At 42.5% G+C, this 16,744-nt stretch overlaps 1 protein-coding gene across 2 annotated transcripts in view; it reads right to left on the bottom strand.

The window, feature by feature from the left end:
- CEMIP2 (cell migration inducing hyaluronidase 2) overlaps positions 1-16,374 on the bottom strand; it is a 73,047-nt gene extending 56,673 nt beyond the window's left edge. The window contains exon 1 of one of the 2 annotated variants that reach the window (XM_037155022.2): positions 16,297-16,374. The gene's annotated coding sequence lies outside the window, so the exon portion shown is untranslated. Of the gene's footprint in view, positions 1-15,248; positions 15,755-16,296 lie in introns of those variants that run through there. The other variant, XM_037155021.2, reaches the window with a different exon arrangement.
- Between the last annotated feature and the right edge of the window lie 370 nt (positions 16,375-16,744).

The following is a 16,744-nucleotide window of genomic DNA, read 5'->3' as shown; positions in this document are numbered from 1 at the left end:
AGCAACTGTTCAATTCCTCTCTCTCCCGTCAATGTTTCTCTCCCGCTCTCTCCCTTCCTCTCTCTCTCAAAGCAATGAACAAAAATGTCCCCAGGTGAGGATTTAAAAAAAAAATTTAAGGGCTTTCTCAGGAAAGTAACTTAACAGGGTGATCTGAGTATAAATTCCTAACTGGGCAGGTCAAGGCAGGTAGTCACGCTCAAAGAACTTATTTAGTAAAAGGTTTATCTTTGTCTTAAGCAAGCCCTATTGTTTCTGTGCATGTGGGTGTACACTCCTTTGAAATGACTCTTTTCAGGCCCCTCAAGCAAAACCACCCTGAGGAGAGCACATAATCTTTAACTCTCCTGTACTCTAATCCCTGCCTTGCTTCCTCCCACTTTATGTAATCTTCCTAAAATTCCCTGCAAGAAAGAAGCTGCAAACCGCTTGCTATTCTAGAAAGTGTTTTTAATTTTTATCGGTCTGTTGCAATCTTGCTTCCAGGTATATCCTGTTTGGCTCAAATAAATTTTTATTAAAAATTTCTACAGGTTTGGACATTCTTATACCAACATCTAATATAATAAACTATTATTTATATTTCACTAATCACCATTACTAATCATCTTCTAATACTCCTGCTTCTCAATGCTGGCTGCACATTATAGTCACCTGCTAATGTTAATGCCTACCCCCTTCAAACAATTGAGTCAGAATCTAAACACCTGTTACCTTCTAAATGTGCCCCTCCCAACACGTTTCTCATGAACACCCAGGCTGAGAGATACTCTTCTGTGGCAAATGTCCTCAATGGTCACTGTGCTTAAGAATCACCAGGGAAGCTTGTAAAAATGTAGGTTCTTGGGCTCCCCACCCCTGTGATTCTGGCTCCGTTGGTGCAGAAAGAGCTCTGGGTTTTACATTTTTAAAACAATATCCTGGCGACACAGAAGCAGGTGCTGATCATTTGAGTACCATTATTCTAAGTTCTTCAAATTGAAGGCCACCGGTCACGTGAGGACCACAGGGAGGCCCTAACAATTTCCAACAGACAAGCACTCATGCTTAGTGCTTCCTTTCCCCACTGGATTCGTCTCATGGTAAAAGGTGTTACGAATTGTTACTTTTATGATCTCTTAACTGTACACTGTGAATTCATTTAGGGGGAAAGTCTAAACTCCGTATGATCTCTTTAAATCCTCCAACTCCTTTTTAAAATAGCAGATATTCAAATGTTATGGTTAAGAGGATCAAAAAATAGCTAACGCTCATAGAGCACTTACTGCCAGGTACTGTCCCTAACACTTCATGTGTATTAACTCATCTAACACATTTAATACAACAAATCTATAGGAAGATGCATTATCCCCATTTTACACACGAGAAACTGAGACCTAGAAAGGTTAAATAGCTAGTGTACAGGAGAACCAGGACTCAAACCCAAGTACTTTTACTCTAGAGTTCAGGCTCTTAAGAGTTACACTGATGTGTTTTTCAGAGCAATTGAGAGGCAGTAATTTCAAAGAATGATTTTTGCAAGGGTGTAGCTAGAACTGTGTTGCAAGATCATAGTAATGTTTCAGAAATTCTTTACTCGGAAGTTCAACAGACTATACATGGTTCTTTATTACCTAAAAGAAGCTGACACACACAAAAAAGACAGTTCTTTTTAAAATATTCTTTATAGTAAGCACTTGTGAGTTTTTGAATGAAAGAGTAAGTTTTGATGAAACTTTACTAACTATTGTTTCTTTGCCAAGTGAAAGACACAGAAAGGGCTACACGCTCCTTTTAATGCAATGAGTGTGAGTAATTAAGATGTGCTCAGTGGCTTCAGAAATATGACATTCAACCTGTTCCATTACTTCCCTTCCTCAACAACTAGTGTCTCCTAGTCATCTGACTTCATTCAATACCCTTATAATGAATCCCCCTCCACTCTTGCCAAAACAGTAAGATCCTAGTAATATGGGTATCTCCAAATTGCTCTAAACTACAGCAAATCCATTAATGCAAAATGTGGTCATTAAAGAAATCACAAATAAGTGTTCCCAGGAACCAAATGACCTGGAAATTAATGGGGACAGAAAGGACATTTAAGCAGGAACTAACGCTGACTTTATATCCAGCAAAGAACATTCTCTGTGTGTCTGTCAAAAGCACTCAGTTTCCAGGGTTTAGATGAAGCTTAAGGTCCAGGGCGCAGGGAGAACAGCCGGTGTGAGGTGCCGCATGTGCCGAGGTGCAGTATGAAACAATGGTTCAACCTGCCGGAACAAATGAGAGTATAACAAAGACGGCTTTATGTTCGCCAGTTATCAAAGACAGGACTGAAGGAGGTATTCTTGAGCGCCAGCCTGACCAGGCGGGGAGGGGAATCGTGACTGTGCTGTGCTCTGAAGGAAGGGAAAATCTTTTGTTTGAAGCTGTGATCATCTGACACTTCATTGTTTTGGGGTGAGAAAGATTGTTCCTTGAAGGGCTGCAGAGCCCTTTGTGGGAGATAATGTGTCACCAGAAGTACGTAGGGCAATAAAATAAAGGGCAGGGAGAGGCTGAATGAAGTCACCACCCCACTGGGAGTAATTTGTGTCTTCACATTCACAAAACGGTATTTTCTACCAAGAAAACTCAGATGGTGTCCACCCCGAATTAAAATATCAATAAATCAAAAATAATCATGGTTGTGTATTCCCTATACCCCTTCTGCAAAACTGTGTTTTCCTACTTACATATTCTGAGCCCAATAGCTGTTTTACTGAAAAATATATAAATGCAAAAGCATTTTTCTAAGTATAACCAAAAAATAGTTTATGCAAATGTCCTCAATTTATTACATTTTTTAAAGATATATGGTACAAATACAATGCTTTAGAATTTCACTTTACATTTATATGAGTTTACATTAGGACTAGTATTATGAAACAATGATTTTAAAATATATTGATTGCTACGTACGATTTTAATTATTAATGAGAAAAAAGTGACACTTCACTCATTGAAGAAGCAATCGTGAGCTCTTGTGCTCCTGTAGTTTCTTGTGGAAGAAACTACAAAAGATTAACAGCATCCCCACAAAATGCAATTCCTAAATTCGATTTGAAGTCACTTGATTCAAGGCAGAATGAAACTGATCAAATAAACATTGTGAAAATGACAGTCAGGATCCCAGGCTATCTCAACAGTGACTGTTTCATCTATAAGGGTGTTAATATTCGTAGCATTGAGTTTGGGACCCTGAGAACAAAGGAAAACCCTAATAGAAGAGAGAAGATGAGTTTCCTCCGGCTTTCAAGACTTCGCAGCAAGTACTATTAGTTATTTTAAAGCTTTTACTAAAGACCAATGTTTTTTTACTTAATACACAGTAAATTCATTTAAATCATCCTTAGTGGGAAGCACATACTATATAGAAGGGACACATCCATAGTTAATGACATATTTTAGGACATATTACAGCCTGTGGTAAACTTCTAAGCATAATCCAAATGGGGCATAACCCAAGTCATTCATATTGAATTTGGAAAAAAAAAAGTCCACACAGGTTTTCAAGCACAATTTTTGTTATTTCGATGTTCCTTGAAAGAGTTATCTTACAAGTATTTACTGTGAATAATAAAAAGTGGTAGCCCCAAAAGCTTGGTAATAAAAATAAAACCATGCAATAAAAACTCTGCACAGGAAATTTAGGCAAATATTTAAAGAAGATAATGAAAGAAACTACTAAGAATATGAAAACATCATGCCGATTTACAAAATGCAAATACAAATGGTGAAAAGTGGGAAGCATTCAAAACCTAGTACTTTTGTCTAATTCTCAGTTGCACTCACAAAAAAAGAAGAAAAAAACATCTTAAAAACCTGCTGTTATTTTAAGTAAAATTGTTACTTGGATAAAAGAATGTATAACCTCAAATAGTTACTCAAGGTGGGATTGGCTTATACAGTGGTAAGAGCATTCAGTTAATTTATTTGGTAGCATGTTACAATAAGTAATCAAAAAAGTAATTTATTTTAAATTTTGGATACTAAAGAAGATTGTTGAGGGGTAAACTATAAAAAAAAAAACATGCTTTTAAGAAAACTGAGCTATTTTCATTATTTAAAGTTTTCAAACATGGTGCCTATCTCATCCATTGAAAACTTCTCAGGATTTCACAAATTCCCTGCCTGTTTTCTCCTGTCCTCTGTTTAAAACTCTTATTAGATTGTCTTGCTTTCTGCCTTATGTTTCAGTTAATATATGGACTTGTCCACCTGTCCATCTCCTACAGTTGACTACTAGTTTCTTAAGAGCAGGGATGAGGTCTTAATACTGATCTTAGTATTCTCACAGGAGCTTATACATAGGAGGTGCTCAATAAAATGCTTGTTGAACGTAGGTCACAGTTTCTCTCTCTTTCTCTCTCTCTCTCACACACATACACACACACACACACATACACACACACACACACACATACACACACACACACAGGAATTTTGCATTTAATCCTTCTTTGACATCCTTGAGGCTCTAAGAAACTTGTCTAATCTCTCTGTATCAGGTTCCTGGAATTGGGGAAAAACTGAAAATGTTTACTATTCAAGCCAAAAAAGTCAACGCATTAATTTTTACAAAATGCAATCCTACTACACAATCTGGTGGGTAAAAGGTATTACTAGCTAACAACCACTGACAGGAATTCGAAAGATAAAGAGCAGCAAGATATCAAGACAAGCTCAGCCTTTCACAATATTTTGTAACAGTTTTAAAACCCTATGGATCTGTATGAAAGGAATTCAGATTGGCAAGTTAGCTACAGAAAGTGGATATATCCTCAGCAAGTGACATCGGAATCTTCTGCTAAAATGCAGTAGGCACATAGGAAAAAAAGAAAATGTTCCATTCTACTTTACATTGTTCTGCTGGCAGCCAGTAAATGCTATGATGAAAGGAAAAGTCTGGAAAGTCTTCTCAATACAGAGATAGCAGCAGTAACTCAAAACTAAGAAGGGCTCTTTAAAAGGGCTGAGTTTTCATGCTCCTTCTAACTGCTGAGATGCTAACAGAGAAGACATGTTCACTTCCATACACTGCACTGTAGGCCCTATGAGAAGCTCCATCATCCAGCCCCACCGACCCAACACAGAGGGCCTGCTGCTGACGCTGTGCGATGCATCTCGGCCCCACCACACTGAACACCTAAAGAAAACACAGGGATGTTGTCTCATGTGAGCTCTTTTAAATCCTGCCTATACTTGTTATGAGAACATATGTTTTCATGGAAAATCCAGGCTGGTAAGAAGAGTCAAGAAGCTGGCATGGTCTCATCAAGTATTTTTCTTCTTTGATCAAGGACATAATTCTTAAAACAGTACCCAACCTGTTACAGTCAAGTTACAGTCTTTTTACAAGAGTTTCAATGTAACTCTCCAAAATCTTTTATTGAGATTTGCAGTTGGTCTTTACAACATATTGACTCATGTGCTCATCATGGCAATAAAGTAAAACACACCAGGAAGCGAGGTGTTCACGGGTTTCCATGGACACAAATGACTGATGTTCATAATCTCCAGTAATTATGATCTAATAAAATTTTAACCAACTCCTAACAGCCTTGAACTTTCAGAGAATGGTTCCAAATTTCAATTTTCCATTTTAGGAGAAAAACAACAGAGAATAACATCAAGGTGATTTTCAGGTTTGGGATTTTTTGAGGGGCTGGGATGTAGGGTGTTTCATTTAGTTTTTTAGATTCAGCTCATGTCTGCAGTTACAGATAAACAATGTGCCCGACACCTCAATCATGCAAAAGTGTTCAGTAAGAAATAAACTTAAACAGTTGACTTTTAGGACCTTTAATTTGTCAAATTATCAAATAAATATTTAAAGGTGATCAATATTCTCATGAAGATTGTGATTTTAAACTATGTATTTAAATACATAGTTACATAGTATTAAAATTTCCAGAAACATATGTTGAAATAAAGAGTTTTCAGGAGGAATCCTTTCACATATAGTTTAGAGGAATATATTTCCTTACATATTCTATTCCCAGAGCATACAGGGTAAAACACATTGTTCTACAACCACTATGAAGAAATCCAGCATAAATGCTAGGTCTAAACCTATAACTTCTTGAAAATATAAAATAGATAAATGGCGAGGGGAAATGAAGTTCGATTTAGTTCAGAGATGGGCTTTGCCCTGTGTAGGCTTAGTCGCAAAGAATCAAATACCCTGTGATCTCCAGATAGGACCATGCTTTCACACAATTGCACACGACACATTCTCCATTATCAATTACGGCACTTTTCTACTTATCTTAGCCCTTTTGTCTTTTGTTCCCACTCTCAGAATCAAGATGAGCACTATCGCCTGCAACTGTCTGGCACATTCCCAAGAAACAAGACATTCCGCAGTTAGTTTACTTACAATGATTCTGGGTCACTTTTACTAAGCTGATCTTGCCAAGGCCAATGTTTAGAAATGGAAGGGGAATGCACCGACCTTTCATTATAAACCTCTCACGATGAAGTGAAAGGATAAGGGGCTGAGAAACTTTCATTCCATCCCCCCGCCTTTTTTTCAAACTTCGTTGACTTAGACACGTATGATGGATGATATTCCCCCAAATTAAGCTACTATTACATGTAAACACCAACACATACCAGACTTCTAGTTTTGTTCCCATTATCTCCTCCCTGAAGAGGAAACAACTCTCCCAATATATGCTAACTGTTAAAGTGTCATACAGAAAAATAAGAAACATTTCAAACACAGAGTCCTAAAAGGACTAAATTTACTGAAAAAAAATTTTTTTGGCCACTAAGCATTTGAGCTGGAATAAATATGTGAGTTAGAATAAGTGTTTTTTTTTTCCTGCTTAGAAATTCACTTTTCAGTTAAACTATGGTGTACTCTTGCTAGAAAACTATTGTCAAGGAATAGTAAATCCTTGGAAAACAAAAATTAGCTACAAAGTCTAAGAGTTTGTTCTATTGAAAACAAGACAATGCTTATGGATCTGTATTAAAGGAATTCAGATTGGCAAGTTAGCTACAACCATGAAAGTGGATCTATCTTCAGCAAGTGACATCGGAATCTTCTGCTAAAATATGGAGCCCTCAAAACAAAGAATCTTTATGTATGATATCTAATGCCCAAAGTAAACCAAGTGAATACTTTCCTGTTTTTAAAGTTAGATAAGTGATCTTTGAGAAATATTTTTAATTCATTTATTTCTCTCATTTATGCCAGGGACATCAGGCAGATGTCTAACTTTTCTGCCACCACGTAACTCATGAATCCTGTCTTTTTTTCAAGTCTGTTAAGCATGTCCTTGAAAAGCAAGGCTTGACCCTAAAGCCAAGATGGCTGATGGAGCAAAAAGGCAGGAGAACATTAGCACGGGCAACAAAAGAGAAGCAGAAGCGGAAGAATACAGATCTACACACCCACAGTGTGACAGTCTACAGAAAGGGTGACAGTGCGGAATATCTAACACTCCCTGCCCCATCAAAAATAAAAGATTTTAAAAAGTAAAGTCCCATAGGCCTCTGGGTGGAAGAACTAAAGGGCAAACCAAACTGGAGGAAGATTGTTTCTCAGGGTGGAAAACTGTGGAAAAAAGAAGGTCACGTTACCTACCAGTCTCCTGCTTTTCACTTGTTTCCCTTTTCCGCCTATTATTCCTCAGATTCTTTTTTCTCCTCAATTCTTTCTTTTGAAAAGCTGTTCTGTTTTCTCTTCTCCCTCCCAATTGCCCTGAGACCATCCCCCTTCGCCCTCGGGCCCCCCTGGCTGGGAGGACACAGGGGAAAGGCTCTCAACCTGCTGACAGTGACGGATGGCCGTGCACAGGCACACAATGGCAGGCACAGGCATGTCATCAGCCTCGCAGCTGGCCTTTGAAAGAAAGAACCAAAACCAAAGTCTGACCTGATTTAATTAAGGTTATAGCAAAGGGCAGAGCTGCCTGTGTGCTGAATTCCCTGTCAAGCACCAGGGACAAAGCTTTAAAATACTCCCCGAGAAGAAAGACCCAGGGAAGTTATGTTGGTAGAATGTTAAAGGGGGGGGGGGGGGGCGACCGGTAGAGATGTGTTTGATAAATAGGCACAGATGTACCAAAAGTTCATGATCTGCTGATATACAAACATCAAAATGCAATGACAATAGGAAACGTATAATGAGTATGTTTTGACATGCCTTTCAAACTAAGAAATATTCCACATGAATAATGAGATGTGCAGACTGAAGAGATCCAGGGCTATTCAATCCAGGATCAAAGCAAAGTGTCTATTAATGGCAGGGCCAGGACCAGAGCACAAGTGTACTATTTCTCATATCTACAACACAGCCTATTTTAAACATAGTCCTAACCACTGAGGGTAAAGCCTTGCCAAAAGGGGAACACATTCAAGTCTGAGCATCCATAAGACAAGGACTCTGCTACTCGATGGGGACCTAGCAATGCAATAAACTATGCATAGTCTCTCCCTTCAAGGAGTTCAAAGGCCGGGATTGAAGGGGTCGGGAGATAACCGGAGTAAAAAGTAATTACCATGCATGCTGGGGCAAAGAGACTAGGGTGATGAGTCTAAAGAGCTGATCACCTGAGTTTATTAAATCCCTATGGTAGGGAACAGAGTTTGCAGTTTTAAGAGCCCTGGCAAACTTACTTCCCCAAATGTATATAATCAGACTACTCCTAATAGTTTCTTTACTTTGTGTGTGTGAACTAAAATTCACCACCTCTGCCACTAAAATGACAACAGACCATCCAGCAGTGACAATTATGGGGGGGGGGGGAACAGTCTCATGACGTCCTTTATATTCTCTGGAAGGAAGAGTCACTTGCAAAAGAGGTCCAGGCCAAAATACAAAGCAGTCGGCCACGGTGCCTGTCCTCCTGGGTCGTGTGAAACCTAGGCCTACCAAAGGAACCTTATTACACTTCCTCCACAGTCCCCTGATGTTCCTCAAAATTTGAGAGTGCCAGAGAGAAAAAAGGCAGGGCCCCCAGTGAATGAGCAATTCTCAGCACTAGAGCAGTGGTGGGACTTTGCATGGCTGAACTTTGCATGGCTGAACAGAGAGAGAATACAGTCAGCAGGGCACGCAAAAAGGGGCTGCGTGATGAGCTCAAATATTGCAAGCACAAGCAGGGAGCAAGAGGAAAGACTTTGGGGTTAAAGCCAAGCTCAGATGACAGTAACCAGGCAGATGGGGAAAGTTACCCATGAGCTGACCATACATTGTGAAGGCTGGCCACGTGGTAGGAACAGGCAGTGTCTAAATCAGTGCAGGCTCTTGGAAAAGCAGCAACTGCATGCATCAAAAACATTATTAACCATGCTGAAAAGACAATTCACCCCCCATCTGACCTTTCAGCTATACATTCATACACAACCTACTTCCTACGGGACAGAGTTTCTCAACATTGCTAGAACTTTGTTTCTGTCTTGAGGATGCTAAGGATGACTGGGGAAGGGCTATCATGAAACACCTACTAAACAATTAAAGCCACATCTTTTGCATTAATGAGGTATAATCGTTTTTAAATCCTCACATAAAGTTTATTTTTTTATACTGGTAACACTGATGGCATGAAAAAAACGATGTTGTGTGTGTGTGTTTCTTTGTGCCACAGTCAGAAAACCAAACAGTAAGTCATTTTTTCTGAAACAGAAATCAGGCATTTGTCCCTGTGCTGAACTTAAGCTTTCTAATCCCTATAATGTCATTAAATTAATTTTGCAACCTCATTGTAAGTAAAGAAACAATTCACCCTTCAAGGAAGTGAGTCCCTATTGGTGGAGACCATTAAGACAACAGAAAGCTTATCAGCTCCAAATACAACCCATTAATGAGGCAAGAGCCCCAAATCAATAACAATTTCCCTCTTTGGAGAAACTTCGTAATCAAACATAACTGGGACATCTCATTTGTGGTAGATGTTCACATGTTTTAAGACACATCGAACTCGGAACCAACCAGGACAATTCTTTTCTCGGTGGCTCACCATGGATTGCCTTAAATTGCAACCCTTTCAGGAAACAATAGTGTTCCATCGCACTTCTGTGCAGCGACAAGCCATTTTTTAAACACATATTAAAGCTAAGACTACCACAGCTCTTCTAGGCAAATTTTGCAATATAAAACCCCATCAAATGTTGCCTGGTTTTTGCTTCTTGTCCAAAGTAAGATGGAGCCCTGATAAAATAAATGTAAAATGTTTATCACTTGTCATCATGTTATGAAAACAAGTGTCTTGTTACAAATCTGGCTGAAAGGTTAGTGTAATACAACAATTTCGAAGCACCTGTGCCTGAAACAAATCAGATCAGAGGACTGATTTGTTGGGCAATAGAAATTTGGTGTTTTAGGGCATACACAGCTTCTGAGTCTGTTTCCCTTTTTTTAAAGCAGACATTTTAATAAAGACCCTAGGCCTCCTTCATCTTTGTATTATTCACAACAACCAGTACACCATCTTGCACATCTTTGGAATGCAATAAAATATTTGCTAAACACAGTTCCTGACAACCAGCATTAAAGGCTTCCTCAAGCAAGTACAGGGAAAAGAAAAGAGCGTGCAAACATGATTATGTGCTTCTACCCAATGATTCATAACACAAACCCGAATAACATTTCCAGGAACTTGTTTTTTTCCCTTTTTAAAAAGTTCACCTTTGCCCTGACTGGTGTAGCTCAGTGGACTGAGAACGGGCCTGCGAACCAGAGGATCGCAGTTTGATTCCCAGTCAGGGCACACGCCTGGGTTGCAAGCCAATTTCCAGCAGGGGACGCATAAGAGGCAACCATACATTGATGTTTCTCTCCCTCTCTCCTTCCCTTCCCCTCTAAGGATAAATAAATAAAATATTTTTTAAAAATAAAAAGTTCACTTCTACAATACTTGAAATTTCTTTACTATATATAGAAAATGCAAGTTTACATTGAGGGTCTTATGTGACAAAAAATTTATTGCAAGTAACATGACCCCATTACATGCACATATCTTGTGTAAAAAAAAGTTAAGAGTGTCTGCCTTAAACTTGGGTGCAATGAATTTCTAAGCCCAAACGCAAATAATTTCACCTTAAAACATTAAAATAACTAAATTACTAACAAAACCAAACAGTAACAAATTAGAGTACATTGGAGGGAAAAAATGCTAATTGGAAATAGACAAAGGCGTTCTTGTCCCTGCTTAGCCATTAATTTACGATATGACCTTACCTAATTAGTTTGCCTCTCTGGGTCTCGACTTCCTCATTTTACTATTATTTTTAAGGCCCTTTAAAACAACATGCTCAGATCCAGCATGTGTAGCACGAACTTGAAAACTCATTTACATTCACGCTGCCCTCCTCCCCAGAAAGGACACACTGAATATGATCATTTTAAACATCTGAGTATGGATTTCTGTCAAAGGCCATTTATTAAAATGTCAGGTCTTGACATTTTAACCTCAAGTCTTGAAATGGAACTTCAGTCCATTTCAAGACCAGAAGTAAGGCAAGTATGTTAAATAAGTAGTGCTTAAAGAGTCAAGTTTCACCCAGACAGCAGCTGCTGTTATTGAGAGAACAGCATTTCTTTCAGCGTAGTTGAAAATTACATCTCTTTACAAATGCAGAGAACTAGTTAAACTAGGGTGATTTTATCCATTTATTTTTCAATTACAGCTGAGATACAATTTTATTGGTTTCAGGTATACAACACAGTGATTAGACATTTAGAGACCTAATGAAAGTGATCACCCCAAAAAGTCCAGGAACCATCTAGCAAGGATGATTTTATGGTCTCAACAATGCAGGTGCATAGCTTTCTCCTCCTTTTTTTATATTCATCTTGCTAGAATAGAGAGAGGAAAGCTATGGAAGTCACAGAACAGACCCAGACAAGCATCCCTCAATTGATGTACTACACGCACAACCCATCCTTCCAAGCAGTGCTCCAAGCCAAATGCAATGAACAGATTTCCAAAGGCGAGGATGCCTGAACGAGTGAGGAGTGCCATATGACAAGAGCTAACCTCAAGTCTGAAGACTTGCACTATTCAAACAAAACAGAAATCCGTGGCTGACATCCATCAGACTACCTTATGACTTGTATTTATTTATAGCTTTAAAAAGCACATATTTTGAAAGTACCTTTTGATACCAAAAGACTCTAGCTTGTATGGTACTTTATCATTTACACAGCAGGTTAAATCTGAGTTAATCCTCCAAGAATTCCATTAAGTTTTCTGAACTCATTTTACAGATGAAGAAGCCAAGTGTGAAAAATTGGGGGATTTGCCCAATAACAAATGGTCAGCAATTGTCAGAGCCTTGTTTTAAACTCAGTTCTTATTTCAAGTCCTCTAATCTTTCCATTTCGAAATGGTACTTTTGATGAGTTTTCAGTCCCTACTATTTTTTCTGATTTAGGAAATTTTACTTTTCCTTAAATTCCTCTGCCTTCCTCCCCCCAAAAAACTCTGGTCCTCCTTTGGGTTCTCAAAGCATTCTACACAAAATACTCTAAACACACACTTCCTGGGCCTTCTCATTGTTCAGTTTCTTCTCTCCTAGGCTAGACTCATTTCTTCTATAGCAGAGATTGTCTCATCTGCCTTTATAAATGGAAGCCACCACACATTACCATGGCTCCCTGCCCCCTCCCGAGCTTCAGCCACTCTATCCACCTCCCTCCCTCAAACAAGAAAACTGCACAGAGCTGGCAGACATTCAGTTTGCTTCTGTAGAGTCTGACACACAACAGGTGATGAATAATTGTTAGTTAAATGGGAGGTGGGTGGGAGGGTGCATGATGCAATGTTTGTATTTTACAGCACTTTACAAGCTACACATTTACATACAGCATCCCAAGTGAGCCTTAAACTGTGAATTTGATAGCAATCATTTAAATTTTCTTTAGTGCCCCTGGCCAGGTAGCTCAGTTGGTTAGAGTCATCTCACACGCAAAGACTGCTGGTTCAGTCCCCAGTCAGGGCACATACAAGAAGCAACCCACGAATGCACAAGTAAGTGGAATAACAAATCACTCGCTCACTCTGTCTCTCTATCTCTTTTTCTCTCTATCAATAAATAAAAGTAATTTTTAAAATTTTTTCTTTAGTGTTTGCTTTAGAAATTTGCCCAGAGGTGCCTTGCTAGTAAGTAGCAGCATTTCAACTTCAGTATGGCCCACAACTACTTGACTCTCTTGCTTTTCTCCTCTATATCCAAGGTGCTCAAGAATAGGCTTGCACAGGAATAGCCCTGGCTGGTGTGGCTCAATGGATTGAGTGCTGTCCTCTGAACCAAAGAATCACTGGTTCAATTCCCAGTCAGGGCACATGCCTGGGTTGTGGGCCAGGTCCCCAGTAGGGGGCGTGTGAGAGGCAACCACATATAGATGTTTCTCTCCCTTTCTCCCTCCCTTCCCCTCTGTCTAAAAATAAACAAATAAAATCTTTATATTAAAAAAAAAGAATACAAATAAGGTGTTGTCCCATTCTGGTTTCCAGTTGTGAAACCAAAGACTTCTGAGAAAATCTGTGGGTAACAGGCCAGATCAAGAAGGGAGGCTTTACTCAATTAGCTATTACAAGGGACATCATGTAAGATTCACTGATTCAACTTCCCTCTCCACACACAGTGACTAGTCCTCAGCTTGCTCACTTGGGCACAGACTGTTAAAGTAGAACAAGTGATGACTCAGAGTTCACTTCCAACCTCAGTTATCTGAGCCTGTAAACACACATTCATGAGATAAAACACATTAGAGGGGCTGACTTGAAGCCAGAAAACTGACTTCCCAGTTTCACTCCCAAGCACTGTGATCCTGTCGAGCAGATACACAGAAAGCTGAGGGCAGTGATTTTAATGTAAAGCACCAAAAGGTGCTACACTCAATATTTACTAAGCAGAGGAAGCACCTTCTTCAGCTTTGCCCATAAATGCAAAACTCAAAAGAGCCCTTTGAATAGCCAAAGGCACACAACCAGAGTATGATGCCCAGACCCACTTGGAAAGCAGCAAGCTTCCTCCAAGGGTTAAAGAAACAGTAACAGCTCCACTCTAGCCAACCAAATAACCTTAAGGCCGAATCCTTTAACTGTGTTTGTTTTTAACACAGAGCTATTTCCCACAGGTATGCCTGGCTGTGAGGAAGATTCAGGCCCTCCCTCAGGTCAGGTGAAACCTTCCACCAACCCCCTTCCTCTAAATTCTCACTTTGTTCTGGTAAGAGGTCAGGAAGACAGCTATGTAGGCTCTGCACGTGCAATTATGCAACATCACATAGTCACCCCCAAGCAAGAAGGGTGAACACAGGCCAGTGAGTGGCTCCTATACGTAATGAAACTTCTTAACATTTAAGTACTCTATTCCTAAACCCCACTGCTGATGAAAGGAGACATGTATCAAAGACTGTTTTCCTAACCTTACCTAGGGAATTTAAGTGAGCGATTTCTGCTCCAGGGCTAGGTCTGGTGATACACATCACCCCTCAGCAGAGAGCATCAAGGGATGTCAGGTCCTAGGTTTTACCGCAAGGGATGTAGCAACTAGCATTAACTGCAGCACTTTGGGATCCTCAGGGTCCCTCCCCACACTTTGCCAAGACCTCACAACTCTGCATTGGAAAGATGTAGCCTCACCACTGAGGCTGGTGTCCAGTGCTAAGCTGCACACGATTTTAAAGCCTCGCTTTACTTTAACAGAAAGAGAGGTGGGGGTGAGGGCCCAACAACCCCAGAGAATAGTGAAAAGACAAAGATCACCCCAAAGGCATAGGCGCGTGCGGACTGAAGCCGAGACTCTGCAACACACATTCCATCAACCTTTCACTGGAGGCGGCTTCCTGTGGGGTTTATTCCCCCACGCCAGCCCTCTCCAGAAAGTTTGAAGCTGTTCACACAGACTTTCAAAGGTCCATTGTTTCCTTCCCCTTAAACGTAATGAAAAGAGAGAGGGAGAGAAAGAAATCACAGACCGAAGGTTCCCAAAGACCCTTTCTTACGGTGAAGATTTACTCAAGGGTAGTCTCGTTACTCTCAATCCAAAGAAGGAAAAGGAGGCGCGCAGTGATAAGGGGGGAAGGGTGCTGTGAGGCTGTGGGGGGAGCGAGAGGATGTTTTCCATTTCTGCAGAAATGCCCAAATGCCAAACCGCCGGGAGCAGGGAAGGTGCGGGGGTTGGAGAGAGACTCCTGGTCTGCGTTTTCACAGTGGCCCCCAGGGGGCAGCAAGGGAGGCGGGGCGGGTGGCCCCATCCCTTCTTACCTTTCCCCCTCCCGTTCAGCGTCGGCTAATTCAGGTGCCTACACAGCGGTCCAAAGAGACCGAGCCGAGCTCCTGGCGTCCTCGGCTTCGGGTCTCCTCTCCATGGCCAAGGAGTCCCTTGAGCCCCGGCGCCTTCGGCCGCCGCCGCTGCTTTTATGAAACTGGCAGCCGCAGCCGCAGCCTGGAGGTGAAACTGTCCTCCCTGAAGTGTCGCGGCCTTCCCTCCGCCGCCTCCTCCCCCTCTTCTAGTCCGGAGCCTCCCGGGCAGGGGCCTCGGCTCGCCGTCTACCGGAGGAGCTGCACCGCTTTCCTGCTCCTTCCCCTTCGGGAGGAAGAGGAGGAGAATCGCAGCCCCCGCGGAGCGGGCCGGAGCGTCCGGGCGACTATGGGGAGAAGGCGGCAGCACCGGGCAGAGCGCCTTCCCCGGAGTTGCGCTTGTCCCTGGTCGGCGGGCGCCGCGGCTTGCTAAGGTCGCGCTCAGCCTCCGCCAGCCAGACAAGCGACCCGGCTCTCCGGGCCGAGCTGCTGCGGCTCCGGCGGGCGGGCAGTCCGGACCGAGGAGGTGGAGGGAGAGGAGGAGCCTGAGGCGAGAGGAGGCGGTGGCCGCGCATGGCTCCTCCCGCCACACCGGCTCCGCGCGAGCTGCGGGCTGCGGCACTCGGAGCCTGTCCCTGCGCTCTCAGGGACCTCGGTCCCGCGCACCGCCGCCGGGGCAGGCTGCCCAACCTGCTCCTGGAGCTGCAGCTGCGAACTCCTTCCTCGCTGTGCCGCTGGCCCCGGCCTGGCTGAACCTGACCCAGCGCTCCCATCACTTCCCGGCTGAGCTTGACTCTGCACCCGCATCACCTTCAGCTGAGCCTGACCGTGCGCTCCCATTACCTCCCAGCTGAGCCTGACACCGCGGCCGCATCACCCCACGGCTGAGCTGGACACCGCGCCTTCAACGCTCCCGGCTGAGCCGAACTCTGCACCCCATCACCCCAAAGGGACTTCCGCGACTCCCGCATATTTTCAGCTCGTCCAGCCACAGCATCACGACCGCCCCCACCTGGCCAACAAGGACGCTGGGTTCCTAGCCTGTTGGGAAGAACAAGCCAGCTCCCTGGGTCGGGACAGCTCCTCGCACAGCTCTGACAACACACTGCTGCAATGTCAGAATAAATACACCTACGTCTCCCCACGCCCCCTGCCCGCGCCACTCAGGAATGGCTGCGCTTGCAGGGGTGGCGCTGAAAGCCCCTCCCCGGCCCACCCCAGTGTCTAGTACCTCTGTAAGGACGCACCCACCGGCACTGGGGTGGCACAGCTCACCACCACCGCGCCCCTCGGGGATCTGCTCTTAGGAAGGAAAAGCTTGGCTCCAGCTGAGGGCGAGGCCAGAGCTTGATCAGTCAGACCTAGGAGCAGCAGCAGGATTGCCAAATCCGGGCCGTCATCACCCTGTATTTAATTCGGAATTGGGAGTTTTCCCGATAGGGAACTCTTTCAGCAAGTAC

Source organism: Artibeus jamaicensis, unplaced genomic scaffold (genome assembly GCF_021234435.1).
Source record: "Artibeus jamaicensis isolate MK-2021 breed Jamaican fruit bat unplaced genomic scaffold, CSHL_Jam_final scaffold_1964, whole genome shotgun sequence".
NCBI classification, from domain to species: Eukaryota; Metazoa; Chordata; class Mammalia; order Chiroptera; family Phyllostomidae; genus Artibeus; species Artibeus jamaicensis.
The sequence above is the reverse complement of the archived record's forward strand: the minus strand, read 5'-3'. Positions and strand labels throughout refer to the sequence as shown.